The sequence below is a fragment of the Garra rufa genome, chromosome 11 (assembly GCF_049309525.1).
Source record: "Garra rufa chromosome 11, GarRuf1.0, whole genome shotgun sequence".
NCBI lineage: Eukaryota > Metazoa > Chordata > Actinopteri > Cypriniformes > Cyprinidae > Garra > Garra rufa.
In genome coordinates, this window is record NC_133371.1 from 7,798,508 (window position 1) to 7,815,892 (window position 17,385).

Genomic DNA, 17,385 nt, shown 5'->3' on the forward strand with positions numbered 1-17,385 from the left:
TTATCCATCCATTCATCACGCTAGTAACATGCTAATCATGTTAAAAACATGCTAGTGCCTTGCTAATCATGCTAGAAACGTTAACAACATGCTAATCAGGTTAGACACACGTTAAAAACATGTTAATCATGCTAGTAATGCTAACATCATGCTAACGACATTCTAATTATGCTAGCTACACGTTAGTAACATGCTAATCATGTTAAAAACATGCTAGTGCCTTGTTAATCATGCTAGAAACATCCTATCAACATGTTAATCAGGCTAGAAATGTTAAAAACATTTTTATCATACTAGTAACTTGCTAATCATGCTAGTAATGTTAACATCATGCTAGCGACAGTCTAATCATGTTAGCTACACGCTAGTAACATGCTAATCATGTTAAAAATATGCTGGTGCCTTGCTAATCATGCTAGAAACATGCTAAATAAGTTAGAAACATGCTAGCAACATGCTAGTAACTTGCTAATCATGCTAGCTACATGCTAGTAACATGCTAAATAAGTTAGACACATGGTAAAACATGCTAGTAACTTGCTAATCATGCTAGCTACATGCTAGAAACATGCTAAATAAGTTAGAAACATGCTAGCAACATGCTAGTAGGGCTGTCGCGGTTAAGGAATTTCCCTTGCGGTAATTTTGAGTGGCTCAGTAGCGCGGTATGCGGTATTACCGCCATATATATATATATATATATATATATATATATATATATATATATATATATAATTGTGTGTAGGCTGTTACAATGTAAGGTCATATTCAGAAATCAATAAACCGAAACCAAATCGCGTTGATACATGAAGTGAAGTAAACAGTACTTACATAGAAACCTAGCCAGAAAGAAATGCAAATTTTGAAGAAAAATGTCAGACATATTTAGAGGCTTCGCATCTGAAATCTTCGTACATACATCAGTTAGCGCGCACCCTCGAGTCTGACTGGACAAGAGACTTTCTGTCAGTATTTCACCTGCGTGTTCTAGGCGAGCTGTCAGTCAGTGCAGTTTCATTTTTACGCCACAAGATGGAGGCAAGAGACTATTATCTTTGAGTAAGTCTTTAAACCGTTCATTCAACTACACCTTCAAAAACGCTTATTTATTCAAAGAGAGACGTAATGAAACACGAAGTTGAAATCATTTTAACTTTAATCGCCACTTTTAAAGGCTCAGCTGACCAGCAGAGCATCGATGTTAAGACAGATTTCACTTTCCTTGGACATGACAAGCTAGTTTCACATACATACCTGACTCGGTCTGAAAGACAGACGCAGGTAATCGCACAAGCTCAGTCGATCTCTCTCTCATTCGCTGTCTGTTTAGGCTTGTTAAGTGCATATCTACTGAGCCTCATAATAGACACATTATGTTATCATTACTAACTTATTATTAATTTAATATTCAGCACACAGGCATTAAGTGAGAAGGGCAAATCCTTAGGAAAAAAGAAAACAGGCAAATATCGCGGTTGCTGCGGTTGTTGCATTCCTCTGCGGTTATGCACGTCAATAGCGCGGTATTACGATATTGCGGTTATCGCGACAGCCCTACATGCTAGTAACTTGCTAATCATGCTAGCTACATGCTAGTAACATGCTAAATAAGTTAGAAACATGGTAAAACAAGCTATCTATCCATTTATCCATCCATTCATCTGGCAGACTGTACTGCCTTCAAAACATTCAAGCTTTACACTTTAAAACTACTTTCAACTTCAATCTTTTTCAGACTGAAAACCATAACATTTCTACAATTTCTAAAACTTTTCAAATTTTTAAAAACTTTTTCACACTTTCTGATCAGGCTTTTTAATCTAGTTGTTCATTCTAATGCTATAGAGAGTTGTTTCAATGCATCCGTCAGTGTTGCAGCATTTCCACTGAGTGATTCAGAGACCACCTCCATCCCCCAGTCACTTCCTGTTACCAGAAACAAGCCAGCTGCTCAAACCTGACCCACCAAATGTCCTGAGATGTGTTCTTATGCACACATGAAGCTGCTCGTCTCATCAGACTCATACTATAGTCCACTGGAGGACCTCACAGCTGCTCTGTCTCCTTTCAGCTGCTCTAAACTTACAATGATTGTGTCAGCAACAGGTTTACACCAATTAGCATCTTTAAAAGGAGTAATCTAGTTTTGTTTATACTTTTAGGTCATTAACAAACAGACAAACAGTATCTCAGGAGTGGGGCGGATGACAAACACAAGCTCTACACAGACAGACCACTGGAAGACTCCAACATGGGCTGCTTAAGGTAGGCTACAATTGTTTTTTTAAGACTATAATTTTTAATTCTCTTATATCTTTCAATGTCTTTGATTTCAATATCAATCTTTCTCTTTGTCTGAAATATTTTGCGAATATGTCTGTCATTTCCGATCTAAAATATGGACACCACCCAAACATAAAGCTGGATAAACACTGCTGCTTTACTGAATTTAAGGTGATTTCTAATGAACTGGGTTAGGCTCTCATCAATCTATTATATTCCTTTGGTGGAACTGGAAACTTATGGAGATTCAGAAATTGTTTGTAAGTTAAAATATTCGCACAATCATCAAACACGAACAGAACACAGTTCACGTTGTTATTGAACCATCTAAGGGAAAAAGAGACTTATTTCTAACAGTTACATCAGCATTATTCCAAAAGAAGCACTTTGTGGGAAGAGAAATCATGGACAAAACATAATTTCCATGACAGAAGACATTGCTGATAGAAGTTAGATGAGAAAATAGGTAACTTGCCAGGCGAGAAATTACACTTTGGTAAGAAAGATAGGCCACCAAGTTGGTCAAATATCTTATTTGGAATAAACACACACACACACACACACACACACACACACACACACACACACACACACACACACACACACACACACACACACACACACATGTTGGGTTTACATGTTTTATGGGGACATTCCATAGGCGTAATGGTTTTTATACTGTACAAACCGTATTTTCTATGGCCCTACACCTACCCTACACCTAAACCTAGCCCTCACAGGAGATTGTGCACACTTTTACTTCCTCAAAAAAACTCATTGTGCATGATTTATAAGCCTGTTTCCTCATGGGGACCTGAGAAATGTCCCCACAAGGTCAAAATCTACTGGTATTCCTATCCTTGTGGGGACATTTGGTCCCCATAACGTGATGAATACCAGGTACACACACACACACACACACACACACACACACACACACACACACACACACACACACACACACACACACACACACACAGTGATATTGGATTCATAAGGCATCTTCTCAACCAGTTTACCTTAAGGGGAAACACTGCAGGCAAAAACAATTTTGGTTTTTTTGGTGTTTCATGAAGTGTTTTTTCAGACTAGTGGAAAGAAAACATCCAGAAGACATGTTAAGTGTTTATTTTATAGCACTTTATCTATTTGTGTCAATAGATTTCAATTAGAATACAGATTTTTAAAGGCCGTGAGTTTTTTCTCCTACACTGAGCCATAAATCTCCACTTCAGCAGCACTTACACACACCACACTTTACATTTGTATTCCTGTCTATATCCTGAAGGTTTTTACAGAGGGGTTTGTTCATATAGAATTAGCTTGATTTTATACAACATTTTACCCCCCCCCCCCCCCCCAAATTGTGAAAATATGGTGTTTTCTGTCTGTTCTAAGTATTTTCTGAATTATGGACTGACAAAAATGATATACCCAAAATCCCCTCTGTAAAAACATTTGATGTGTGACATCCAGTGTTTAGATTTTTGTACTAAAATGTATGCAAATTAGCACATATTATAAATAATGCCTCATTTGCATATTTAAACCTAACATTTGAGAAAACTTGCAATACAAAACATGCAATTATCAGTGCACAGCAAAAAAAATGCTTTTCTTACTTGTTTCCAGCCAAAATATTTAAAAATAAAAAAAAAAAAATAAAAAAATTCTTAAATCAAGAAGGAATTTCTAGACAAGTAAAAATTATTGTCTTGTTTTCAGAAGAAAAAAAATCAAAATTAAGTGTTTTGCTTGAAACAAGCAAAATAATCTGCCAATGGGGTAAGAAAAATAATTTTGTTTTCTGTTTGAAATAAGATATTTTTTCTTACCCCATTGTCAGATTATTTAGCTTGTTCTAAGCAAAAACACACTTATTTTTTTTCTAAAAACAAGACAATTTTACCCGTCTAGAAAATCCTTATTGATTTAAGAATTTTTAGATATTTTGGCTGGAAACAAGACACAAAATCTAAGTAAGAAAAGCGTTTTTGCAATGTAAGCAAGGTAACTATTAGTTATTTTTTTCCCTATTCACCTGCAGTGTCTCGTCTTAAAGGTGTTTACAGTACAAAAAAAACAAGGCTAACTTCGCAATGCAACACGTTTTCTTCAAGCATTCTAAAAGCACATCTCACGTGTTCTATTTTACATTAACACCTGGCTACTGTATTGTGTATTGCGGTAACTATGGTTACCGTTCTTTTACGGGCTGCCGTCATGTCCGCATCGAGTGTTCTGATTGGCTCCTCGCTCGATTAGTTGTGCCTGACGCAGTGTCATAAGCAGCAAACATTCCTCGCGCAGCTGAGAGTGAGTGAGTGTAGAGGGACATGATATCGACTGTCAGAGCTGCTGTTCCCCGCACACAACATGGGCTCCGCCGCCCATACCACCCAAAGCAGAGCTCCAGCTTCACCGCAATGGCCCGGACTCGGTTCTGTGTCGTGGATCGCGTGTATTGTCGAGATATTTGAGGTGTAGAATGTGGCTGATGGTGCTGTGGACTCAGGACAAGATGGCAGCAGTATGAGACACACACACATCTACATGCTGTGAGTTCAGTTGAAGTGTGGAAAATGATCGGAGAAGACCTGGATTATATCTACTGTTACTCCGTGTGAAAGGTGAGACTTTTTAATCGGAGAGACTGTTGATCGTGACACATCTCGACTTGTTTATGGAGCACTCGAACCGAAACCGAGATCCTACACAGCCTTGTTTGTCCTCAGAGACGTGGTGCAAAGTACGATTATTGCCTGAGATAATGCGGACGTTTTTAATTCGATTTGATTTATGAGGACCATTCGGACATCCTGGGTAGGTAGTCGCCTTACTAGGGACGCAGTCAACTGAAATACAACCTAACTTTGATGTGTGACCAGTGACAGAGTAGGTTTGTGTGAAATCAGTAGAAACCGTTAAAATGCTGCGTTTAGGTGCACATGCGTTAAAGGAGAAGTTCACTTTCAGAACAAAAATGTACGGATAATGTACTCACTCCCTTGTCATCCTAGATTTTCATGTCTTTCTTTCTTCAGTCAAAAAGAAATTATGTTTTTTGAGTAAAACATTTGAGGATTTCTCTCCATATAGTGGACTTCTATAGTGCCCCGAGTTTGATCTTCCAAAATGCAGTTTAAATGCAGCTTCAAAGGACTCTAAACGATCCCAGCCGAGGAAGAAGAGTCTTATCTAGCGAAACGATCGGTTATTTTCTAAAAACATTTACAATTTATATACTTTTTAGAGGAGGAGTAGTTCTTTCTTTATTTCTTTCTTTCTTTAGTTGTAAGGAAATTATCTTTTTGAGTAAAACATTTCAGGATTTCTCTCCATATAGTGGACTTCTATGGTGCCTCGAGTTTGAACTTCCAAAAAGTAGCTTCAAAGGGCTCTAAACCATCACAGCCGAGGAAAAAAGGGTCTTATCTAGCAAAACAATGGGTTATTTTAAAAAAAAAATTACAATTGATATACATTTTAACCTCAAATGCTCGTCTTGACGGTTCAATACATTTAGGGTATAGGGTCCTACATCGCTGCAGAAGTACTGACCCAGTGTTTACAAAGTGAACATACAAAGATGATCAAACCCCCTTTACAAAACAAAGTAAAACAACTATGTAGGACGATTTCAAAGTTTGAGTGAACCGGAATACTCAAAGTTCACACAGAGCTAGACCAGACAAGGTGAGTGTTTGAGGTTAAAAAAGTATAGAAATTGTATTTTTATTATTATTATTATTATTATTATTATTATTATTATATTATTATATATTTATATATTTTAGAAAATAACCAATTATTTCGCTAGATAAGACTCTTCTTCCTCGGCTGGGATCGTTTAGAGTCCTTTGAAGCTGCATTTAAACTGCATTTTGGAAGTTCAAACTCGGGGCACCATAGAAGTCCACTATATGGAGAGAAATCCTGAAATGTTTTCCTCAAGAAACAATTTCTTTACAACTGAAGAAAGAAAGACATGAACATCTTGGATGATTGGGGAAGTGGTTCACTTCGAATGTAAATATGTACATAAGATGGAAAAATAATTGAGAACATAAAAGTAAGTAATGAGAGAAGAGGGAAGAAAAGCCTTAGTCGAGTGCATTAGGATACTTTTTTTAAAAGTGCTAATTGAGGTTGTTTTGAGGCAGCATGCGTCTGCAGCGGATAAGGTCAAATGTTAAATAAAAATAGACTGGTTTACTATGCATGAGAAGAAGTCATGTGGGGTGTTACCATTACACATAGAGCTTTGCCAGAGATTTTTCAATATCTGATTAAACCGAGAGCTGTTTGTCTTATTGACACACAGTAGAAGTTACGGGAATAGTTCAACCTAAAATGAGGAAGTGTATGTAATTCATGTTGTACCCAAATGACTCTCCTCTGTGGAACACACACACTGCATATTTGACCAGGCCCCTAATGAAAGTGAACACAACACAACATAAAAGAACTTCACTATATTCACGTTTGCACTGGTTTTTCTTGGAAGTCAGAAGATCAGATTCATAAGTTGGGTCCTTCAGTGAACACTGGATTCTGATTGATTGGTTTAAAGGAGTAGTTCACTTCTAGAACAAAAATGTCCAGATAATGTACTCACCCCCTTGTCATCCAAGATGTTCATGTCTTTCTTTCTTCAGTTGTAAAGAAATTATGTTTTTGAGGAAAATATTTCAGGGTTGTTCTCCATATAGTGGAAATGTATTTGTAAGTTTAAGATATGTAAGTTTGAACTCCCAAAATGCAGTTTAAACGCAGCTTCAAAGGACTCTAAATGATCCCAGCCGAGGAAGAAGGGTCTTATCTAGCGAAACGATTGGTTGTTTTCGAAACAAATTGACAGTTTATATACTTTTTAACCTCAAATGCTTGTCTCGTAGTAAACCGGGTCAATACAGTTAGGGTATGTCGAAAAACTCCCATCTAGTTTTCATCTTCAACTTCAAAATCATCCTACATCACTGTTTTACCTTTTTTCTGTAAAGGGGGTTTGATCTTCTTTGTATGTTCACTTTGTAAACACTGGGTCGGTACTTCTGCAGCGATGTAGGATGATTTTGAAGTTGAGAAAAAGAGATGACTTTTTCGACGTACCCTAACTGTACTGAACTGGAGTGCACACAGAACTAGAAAAGACGAGCATTTGAGGTTAAAAAGTATTTACATCTTTATTTTCTTAGAAAATGACAGATCGTTTCACTAGATAAGACTCTTCTTCCTCGGCTGGGATCGTTTAGAGTCCTTTGAAGCTGCATTTAAACTGCATTTTGGAAGTTCAAACTCGGGGCACCATAGAAGTCCACTATATGGAGAGAAATCCTCAAATGTTTTCTCCCAAAAAATTATTTCTTTACGACTGAAGAAAGAAAGACGTGAACATATTGGATGACAAAGTGGTCAGTTTAACAAACTCATTTGATGATCCAGTTACAGAAAAGGGAAATATTATTAAAAATTTGTCTAACTTTGTTTCTCAAAATATCTTGTTTTGTGTTCCACAAAATAAAGAATAGAAATTATGCAGGTTAGAAATGACACAGAGGTGATTGAATAATGACAGAATTTTCCTTTTAGGGTGAACTATCTGTTTAATGGCCCGCTTATCAGTGAATAATAACTTTGACACGTCCAGGATATTCCTCACCAATCATTGTGCGTCTTCCACAGAACAAAGTAATAGGGGAGCACAGGGCACAACCTAACACTTTTTGAATTTCGCTGTTTATGTAAATCCACTTGGGGTTCAGAGTACAATTTTTATCCACATTATTTTCACACTTGTCTAGTACAAATATATCGCTTTGTTTCATATTTACAGTGTATACGTTTTTCGTTATTTACCTCAAAAGAAAGGAAGTGAAACGTGACAACATGCCCCGTAGGTGGGGTTCATTGTAACATCTGAGGGGCACGTTGTAACACGACCATATGACAGCTTAAAATGTTATCTGATCGAATGAAAAAAATATACACAACAAACTAAAATATTTTGTCAGTAAAATACATGAGTTAACTTTTTCAAATAAAGTAATGACGTTTTAAAAAAAAATCTAATTTTGGAGTTTGACAATGAACACATCGCAGCAATGCTTGGAACGGCCCTGATCGCAACACACAGCTGTACAGTAGTTCAAAACAATGTGGACAAATAGATGAAACACATTTAGACATTCAGAAAAACACTCCACTCCTCCACACACAGCTCTCATAGAACACCACACACATAAACCAGCCAAAATACTTTACATTTCTTGAAATAATAACTTCTGAACATTAAACATTGATTGTCAGCCTTTATTCACCTGTTTCTTGTGGTTTCTTATCAAAATCCTTAGAAGTCAATAGTGTAAATTGCGTCGCTAATGTCAGAGAATAGCATAGTTTAATAACAGCGGGGCATATTGTCACACAGTGTTACAGCGTTCCCCATCTGCGCCACTGGAATATAATACAGGTTAATGTCTTCTGCTGGTTTACCAAGCATTAATAAACTATCTAAACTGATAAAGAACAAATTGGAGATTAAAATAATAGCAGATTTGTCTCATTTTTAAATGAATACTAAAAACAAATGAAAAGTTTACTTCAGCCAGAAATGTACTTTTACTATGGTAAAATAAATATTCAGCGATATCTTCAAAAGGGTTTTGAATTTTGGCGTTCTTTTTTCTCTGCATAGTGCTGCTATGGCAACTAGTAAATACCGTAACTTTGGTTACGCTAGCGTGTGCTGAAATACTTAAACCACGTGTGTTACAATTAACCCCGCGTTAGTTTGTGCCCCGCTCACCCTATCGCTTTCAAATGGTGTGACGATGAATAAATGATGACTGATTTTATTTTCAGGCAGAACTGTGTCTGTGAGTTTGTGTAATGCGCTAGGTTTTGTTGTAAGGTGACACTAGAGACAGACAGTGTTTCATGTTGGTTGTTGTATGGTGGGTAAGGCTGTTTTGAGCAGCTTTTTCTGAAGAATGAGCTCATTTAGCGGCGGGGGAAGTTCAATAGAGGAGTCACACGATAGCCTGGCTGCCATTTGAGTTGTGCTGAGAGCAGAGACATGTCCACACCAGCGGCCCACTGCGGCCCGTGTTACTCACTGTGGTGAGCCTCGCCACCAAAATAGACCTGACTACAGTACGAGCTCTGACTCCATGGAATGTACATTTTAACGGGTGGCTCAGAAATGGCCTTCTTTGTTGTTCGTCTGTAGTCCTGTCTGTACTGTATTGTTTTTGATTTGAAGTATAGGAAAACATGCGTCGCTGAACTTTTTAGCATTTCTCTTGCTTTATGGCCTTGTGTTGTTGTGCATGCGTTCAGTTCAGATTACTTATTGCCTTGCTTTTTGACCCCTGATAAGAGTCCCACCATAAACTAACAAACATGGTGTAAATGGTATAAGAGGAATCATTACATCTGCTTTACTTTTGTATTTTGAAGAATGTTTAAAGAACAGTTTTTATTTTCTCCCATGCAATGCATTTATTGGAGTCCAAAACAACACTGCTTGTTTTCCTTTAAAGTCCTGGCCTTGAAAGCTTTCAGATGGTTTCTTGAATTGCTGTATTATTGGTTTTTGCCAAGTTTGACTGTTATTGTCTTGAATATTAATGAATACTAACCCTAATACTGCAGACTTGAATGATGACACATCATGAAGCTTGTAGAGGAGAGCTATGCTGTTACTGTTATTAACCAGCTGGATGTATGTTTTTTTTTTTTTTTTTTACCTGGAAGACGATAACAATTGCTGGACCATTTAAAATTAACTAGTGAAGGAAAAAGATAATGTAAGAATGGAAAAAAAGTGATAGTTCACCTAAAAATAGAAGAAAACAAACCGGTACCACTTTATTTTATGGTCTCTTAACTAGTTGCTTATTAGCATGCATATTACTAGAATATTAGCCATTTATTAGTACTAATTAAGCACATATTGCTGCCTTATTCTACATCCCTAATCCTACCTAATACTGTACCTAAACCTAACAACTTTCTTACTATTTATAAGCAGCCAAATGGAAATTTATTGAGGGAAAAGTCATAGTGAATAAGTGTCACCAACAGATCTTTTTGTTTTACAAAGGAAAGTGAGTCATACACATTTGAAACAACACTGAGTGTGAGTAAATGGTGCGAATTTTCATTTTGAGTGAACTGTCCCTGAGATATACAATGAGGGGAAAATTATTTGTTCCCTTACTGATTTTGTACGTTTTCCCACTGACAAAATCTATAATTTTAATGGTAGGTTTATTTGAACAGTGAGAGACAGAATAACAAAAAAAAAAAAAAAAAAAATCCAGATTAAATTAATGCGTGAAATAAATATTTGACCCCTTCGCAAAACATGAGTTGGCAATCACAGAGGTCAGATGATTCTTATAGTTGTCCAGCAGGTTTGCACACATCTCAGGAGGGATTTTGTCCCACTCCTCTTTGCAGATCCTCTCCAAGTCATTAAGGTTTGGAGGCTGACGTTTGGCAACTCAAACCTTCAGCTCCCTCCACAGATTTTCTATGGGGTTAAGATCTGGAGACTGGCTAGACCACTCCAGGACCTTCATGTGCTTCTTCTTGAGACACTCCTTTGTTGTCTTGGCCGTGTGTTTTGGGTCATTGTCATGTTGGAATGCCCATCCACCACCCATTTTCAACAGTTCTCACCCAAGATTTGACGTACATGTCCCCGTCCATCGTCTCTTTGATGAGGTGCAGTTGTCCTGTCTCCTTAGCAGAAAAACTCTCCCAAAGCATAATGTCTCCAGCTCCATGTTTGACGGTGGGGATGGTGTTCTTGGGCTCATAGGCAGCATTCCTCCTCCTCCAAACACGGCGAGTTGAGTTGATGCCAAAGAGCTGGATTTTGGTCTGATCTGACCACAACACTTTCACCCAGTTCTCCTCTGAATCATTCAGATGTTGATTGGCAAACTTCAGACGGCTGTACATGAGCTTTCTAGAGCAGGATTTCAGTCCTTCACGGCGTAGTGTGTTACCAATTGTTTTCTTGGTGACTGTGGTCCCAGCTGCCTTGAGATCATTGATGAGATCCTCTCGTGTAGTTCTGGACTGATTCCTCATCGTTCTCATGATCATTGAAACTCCACGAGGTGAGATCTCACATGGAGCTCCAGACCGAGGGAGATGGACAGTTATTTAGTGTTTCTTCCATTTGTGAATAATCGCACCAACTGTTGGCGATGGTCTTGTAGCCCATTCCAGTCTTGTGTAGGTCTACAATCTTGTCCCTGACATCCTTGGACAGCTCTTTGGTCTTGGCCATGGTGGAGAGTTTGGAATCTGATTGATTGATTGCTTCTGTGGACAGGTGTCTTTTATACAGGTAACTCCCTTTAAGAGACTGCTCCTAATCTCAGTTTGTTACCTGTATAAAAGACACCTGGGAGCCAGAAATCTTGTTGATTGATTGGGGATCAAATATTATTTCAAAAAACACAAATCAATTTATAACTTTTTTTTAAAATGCATTTTTCTAGATTAATTTGTTATTCTGTCTCGCACTGTTCAAATAAACCTACCATTAAAATTATAGACTGATTATTTCTTTGTCAGTGGGCGAACGTACAAAATCAGCAGGAGATCAAAAAACAATTTCCCTCACTGTATACATTTGGTCCCACTTTAGTTTAGGGACTAATTCTCACTATTAACCATGACTTTTGCCTTTAGTAAACTCCTAAATTTGCTGCTTATTAGTAGTTAGTAAGGTAGATAAGGGATCTAAAATATGGTCATGAAGAATAAGGTTATAATATGTGCTTTAAGTAGTAGTAGTAGTAGTAATATGCATGCTAATAATCAACTAATTAAAAGTGATCTAAAATGATGTTTAATGCAAATGTCAAGCATATTTACCATGCTCTTATCCTGCTTTGACAGCATCATTATGTAACTCGCTTCTATTTTTTGTTAACCAAGACCACACTGGCTGCAAATTTACAACAATTTCATTTCATTCATCCTAATTGTCAGTGGCTTTGTGACACAGCAACATTTACGTCACGTAAACACAGCAGCTGTCTCGGGAACACGATCCGCAGTCTTTTCAGAGACTCCTGTGTCTGTCAGACCATTGGCACTCCTCTGGTCTCTATCCTGTCAGTACGGATTCAGTTTAAGGCCTGGTTTCCAGCAGCATGTTGTTCCTCCGCATGCTCACAGCTCTGACTGGGAATTCTGTATTCCTTAACGGAGTTAAACATTAAAGGAAAAGTTAAATTGTAACTGTTTACTGTATTGTTTAGCAAGTGCTTGGAATAGGCCTGTATGGGTGGGTGGTAATTGTAGGAAGCTTATTTTCAAATGAAGGACTAGTGTCCTATCTAGACATGAGTGTAACACAAGATGAAAGGTATTTTTCCTCTGCTAATCAGAGACTTTGCCCCAACTAGCCATTACAGTGATAAGTGATGAGCGACAGAGGGGTCTATTTTTAGAATGCTTTCTATTTAAGAACATTCAGACCATGTGTCCAGTGCCACTGATAATCCTGATTATTGCTTTGTTTAATGTTAAAAAGCTTTCATTTTAGTTTTGATCAAAGAACGTGTATCTCTGTGCATGACGTGGATAGCTAAAATGTGTGGAAGCGCAGATTAAAAACTCTTCAGGTCTTGGACGTAAATTATTATATTTATATTATATATAATATTTATATAATATTTAAATGACTGTGAACTCTATTTTAAACATTTTATTCCATGATAAATATTGTCTGAATACTATAGAAGCCTGTTTTTGCCACTGAATAAAACATTTTTAAAAAGTTATTGCGACTTCTCAAGACTTTTTTTTTTTTTTTCTTAGAATTGCTTGATGCAAACGCTATTGCAATTCTGACTTTTTTTTTCTCAGAACTTTGAGATATAAACTGGCAATTCTAAGAAATAAAGTCACAGTTTTGTGATAAACTCCTAATTGCGAGTTATGAAGTCAGAATTGTGGAACTCGCAATTCAGTGAACATATCGGTGTTTGTTTTTCTCCTCAGAACTGCATTTTATAACTCTCAATTGCAAGTTTATATCATAATTCTGAGGGGAAAAAAAGTCAGAATTGCAAAATACAAACTCGCAATTGCGAGAAAGTCAATTGCAAGTTTATATCTTGAAATTCTGTCTTTATTTCTCGCAATTGGGAGTTTATATTTCAATTCAGGCTTTATAACTCACAATTGTGCGTTTTTTATCTCGCAGTTCTGAGAAAAATGTCAGTTGCGAGTTTGACGCAATTTTGAGAAAAACTGCAATTGTGAGAAAAATTGCAATTTGTTTTTATTGACTTGACTTTTATTGGCGCAAACAGACTTCCACAGAATACTGTGCATTTTTGATCATATTGAAAATGTTTTGCAATATGTGAAGTTTTTATTAGAGCTGCAGCTAACAATGATTTTGAACGTTTATTTTTCAGATTAGTCTATTAACTAAACAATTGTTTGTTTCTAAGATTAATGTAGTTTGTTTTTAGTGTTTAGTTCAGTCAATTTATCAATCATAATAACAGTAACATTTGCAATCTTTCAACATTCAAACATTCTCTCAAAAAAAGAATTGCTTTACTATTAAAGTACATAAGTTCAACATCATCGATTATGTGGACGAGTTTGTTGCAGAGTGATAATGCAGTGCACTTACAGAGACAGCCCGCCCATGCACTTTTCTGATTGGCTGTGATTTTGATTGATTGCGTTTTGTAGTCATGGAGACTAATTGGTTTTATTTGGGACGTGGTGTTATTCTGATTTGAAGTTCACCCAGTCTAATAACTCCTGAACTCACTGACTGATGAATAAAACCGTTTGTTCATTCCTGAATTAAACTGCGCTGCTCAGGCTGTTCCAGCCCAACTCAGAACTACCATATATTTTGCTTTGGTCTCGAAACCAGATGATTCATAGGATTTTCCCACAAATGTCCAAAATTTCATTGTGGTAAGGGTGTGTAAAGCCAGGCGTCTTGGAAAATGAAGCCATTTCAGAGAATACAGTAGACGGTGAGATTAGAGTACTGTGATTTAACTCTGGTAAGAAAGGTGACTTTTTGGAAACAAAGTAATGAATTTGTATAGCATGCTAAGACTGATATGTTGAGTATTAATTCACTTTTTATTAATGATTATTGATTGAACTGACACCATTTTAATGATACGTTTTTCATGCAATACATTAATATCTTTGTCAAAAGGCTAAAATATTGAGGCCTAAATAGTTTAAAAGCTAGTTTTTTTTAGTCTGTTACCCAGCCCTGTTTAACTAGTTCATACTGACAGTGGTTTAAAATGGAGACAGTATTGAGAATCTGGCCCTACAACCAAGCAAACTGAGGCAGTTACCAAATGCAGTCTTCCAGTGTGCCAAGAACAGTGTAAATGGGTTAAGAAAATTACAACTTGCAGTTTGTGTATATGTATAGTTGGCTTGCTTGTGATATTTACTTTCTGCTGCCTTGGAAGTGTTGCTTTTCATTCACTAATTTACACCTTTGAGCTGTGGCAGGTTTTGGTTTGTTTTTCTTATCTAGTTTTTTTTTATTTGGATGATTGTTACACACCAATGAAATACTTCAGGTTTCAGTTTAAAGAGGGCAGAGGCGGACAGTAGTCAAGTATCTTTTTTCTTTGCTTTAAAAGTACTTTTCAAGTGTCTGTACTTTGTCTGTGTTTTTCTGTAGAAAACTTAACTTCACAACATTCCAAAGCATAACACTGAACCTTTTACTGCACTACATTTCATAATACATATGTGACCCTGGACCACAAAACCAGTCTTAAGTCGCTGGGGTATATTTGTAGCAATAGCCAAAAATACATTGTATGGGTCAAAATTATTGATTTTTCTTTTATGCCAAAAATCATTAGGAAATTGAGTAAAGATCATGCTCCATGAAGATTTTTTGGTAAAATTCCTACTGTAAATATAGCAAAATGTAATTTTTGATTAGTAATATACATTGTGGAGAACTTTATAGGTGATTTTCCCAGTATTTTGATTTTTTTGCACCCTCAGATTCCAGATTTTCAAATATATGTATCTCGGGCAAATATTATCCTATCCTAACAAACCATATATCAACAGAAAGCTTATTTATTGAGCTTTCATATGATGTATACATCTCAGTTTTGTAAAATTTAACCTTATGACTGGTTTTGTGATCCGGGGTCACATATCATTTAGTATTTTAGTTATATTAGAAATCTAGTACCCTCTTACTTTTACTCAAGTTTTACTGGAGTACAAAAAAGTACTACATTTTTAATAATCTTAAGTGTTAAAGGTAAAAAAAAAAAGTACTAAGTACTGAATGATGTTTAATATGAAATGTAGTGCAGTAAAAGGTTCAGTATTATGCTTTGGAATGTTGTTAAGTTTTCTACAGAAAAACACAAGTACAGACACTTGAAAAGTACTTTTAAAGCACAGGAAAGAATACTTGACTACTGTCCGCCTCTGCCCTCTTTAAACTGAAACCTACAGTGTTTCATTGGTGTGTAACAAGGTTTTACTTGTGTACAAGAAAGTACTACATTTGTAATGTTCTTAAGTATTAGGGGTAAAAATGCTTTGGAATGTAGTGAAGTAAAAGTTTTCCAAAGAAAAACATTCAGATTTTAACTTTTTCAATTTACTTGAGTAAAGTAAAAATGCTTCACTGCTGTCCATCTCTGAAAGAGGGTTAAACTTGAGGTCATTTAATTTGATGTGGATGACTAAAACAGGCTACTTACTTAAATGAAGAACACTAAGCTACTTATACACTTTCTGTTTAGCAGAAATGTTCACTAAGAGTGAGAATCCCACAGGTCCTTCAGTGTCATGACACTTCTGTAATTCTGGTTTATTTTGTTGTCCATCTGCATAAACCAGGCATTTTTCATCTTTGTGAGCCATTAATGAAGTACAATTGTTCTACACATGGTGGAGAAATAAATTGGATTTCCATGGTACTTTTTGGTGTTTTCCTTTTCTTTTTTTAGACATGCAATGCATTTTTCTTCCTTAAAAAAAAAAAAACACATCCTAATTTTCTGATTTGAGCAAACATTGACTAGCTGCCTGATTACTGATTCAATTTTTCTGTCAATTTCTAGTACTTTGGTAGAGTAAAAGTAAAACAAAGTTATTGATTGTCGAATAACAAGAGTTGGTGTGAGTTAATGTTCATATGATAGTGTTCAGTGTTAAGATGTGTGTTTTTTGTTAAATGGCTAAATTGGATAAAGAATATTCAGTGATCATCTGTTTTATGATTCTTGTTAGCTACTGGATTTGTTTTGGATAATATTAATCCATTTTTAATTTCTCTGCTTGGACTGGCCTGTCTTTTGTTATTTTACAGTTTTTCACATCACTTCGCTCACTACACATCTATTGTCTCTTTGCACTGAATAGTTGCTCTTGAGATTTTTAAATGTTCTTCATCTCTTAACTTGAGTTGGACAAGCTACAACATTTGCTCTGGATGTCAGCCAAATGAATATGAAATTGGCAGCGTCTTTTCAAAGTTGTGGTCATGTTTAACTCTTGCAGAAAGCGCAGTCTTATCTTGTTCCCTTTCCTTCATTTTTCTTGGGTGGTGCATAAATCGAAGGTAGGTTTGACCCTAGAGCAAGATTCAGTGTAAATAATTGTGTTAGAGTAGTCCCACAACTTGTGACAGAAAGACAGCATTTGGCTTTACTTCCTCTAAGTCACTGTCCTTCCTAATTTGGATTTTTATTGAGATTAGAGAAGCTGTGCACAGATGACACTGTGTCTTTGGTGTCTCTTTTTCCCCTCCCCACACAGTAATGCTCATTTTGAGACAGCCGTTGCCTAGAGATCTCGAATCGTGGAAACCGATATGTAAAGGCCAAATGAACCTGTGAGCCGTTAGTTGTTTCCCTTTACGGCATTTATGGAAGGAGGGTCGGTGGGTGTTGGATGGAGGAACCTAACCTTCTGCTGCAGTGTGTCATTATCGTGTCCTGTCATTGGCTGCTCAAGGCTGCTGTAACTCGGGGGCAAAGGTCAAGTATGATGTCAGTCTGATGACGCAAGCCAGTGCACGCAGTGGGATCA

The 17,385-nt window shown here is 36.7% G+C and overlaps 1 protein-coding gene across 1 annotated transcript in view; it reads left to right on the forward strand.

The window, feature by feature from the left end:
• The first annotated feature begins 4,630 nt into the window (after positions 1–4,630).
• The window catches only part of hipk3b (homeodomain interacting protein kinase 3b), an 82,844-nt gene continuing 70,089 nt past the window's right edge, over positions 4,631–17,385 (forward strand). Inside the window, exon 1 of the mRNA XM_073849975.1 lies at positions 4,631–4,913. The gene's annotated coding sequence lies outside the window, so the exon portion shown is untranslated. The remainder of the gene's footprint in view (positions 4,914–17,385) is intronic.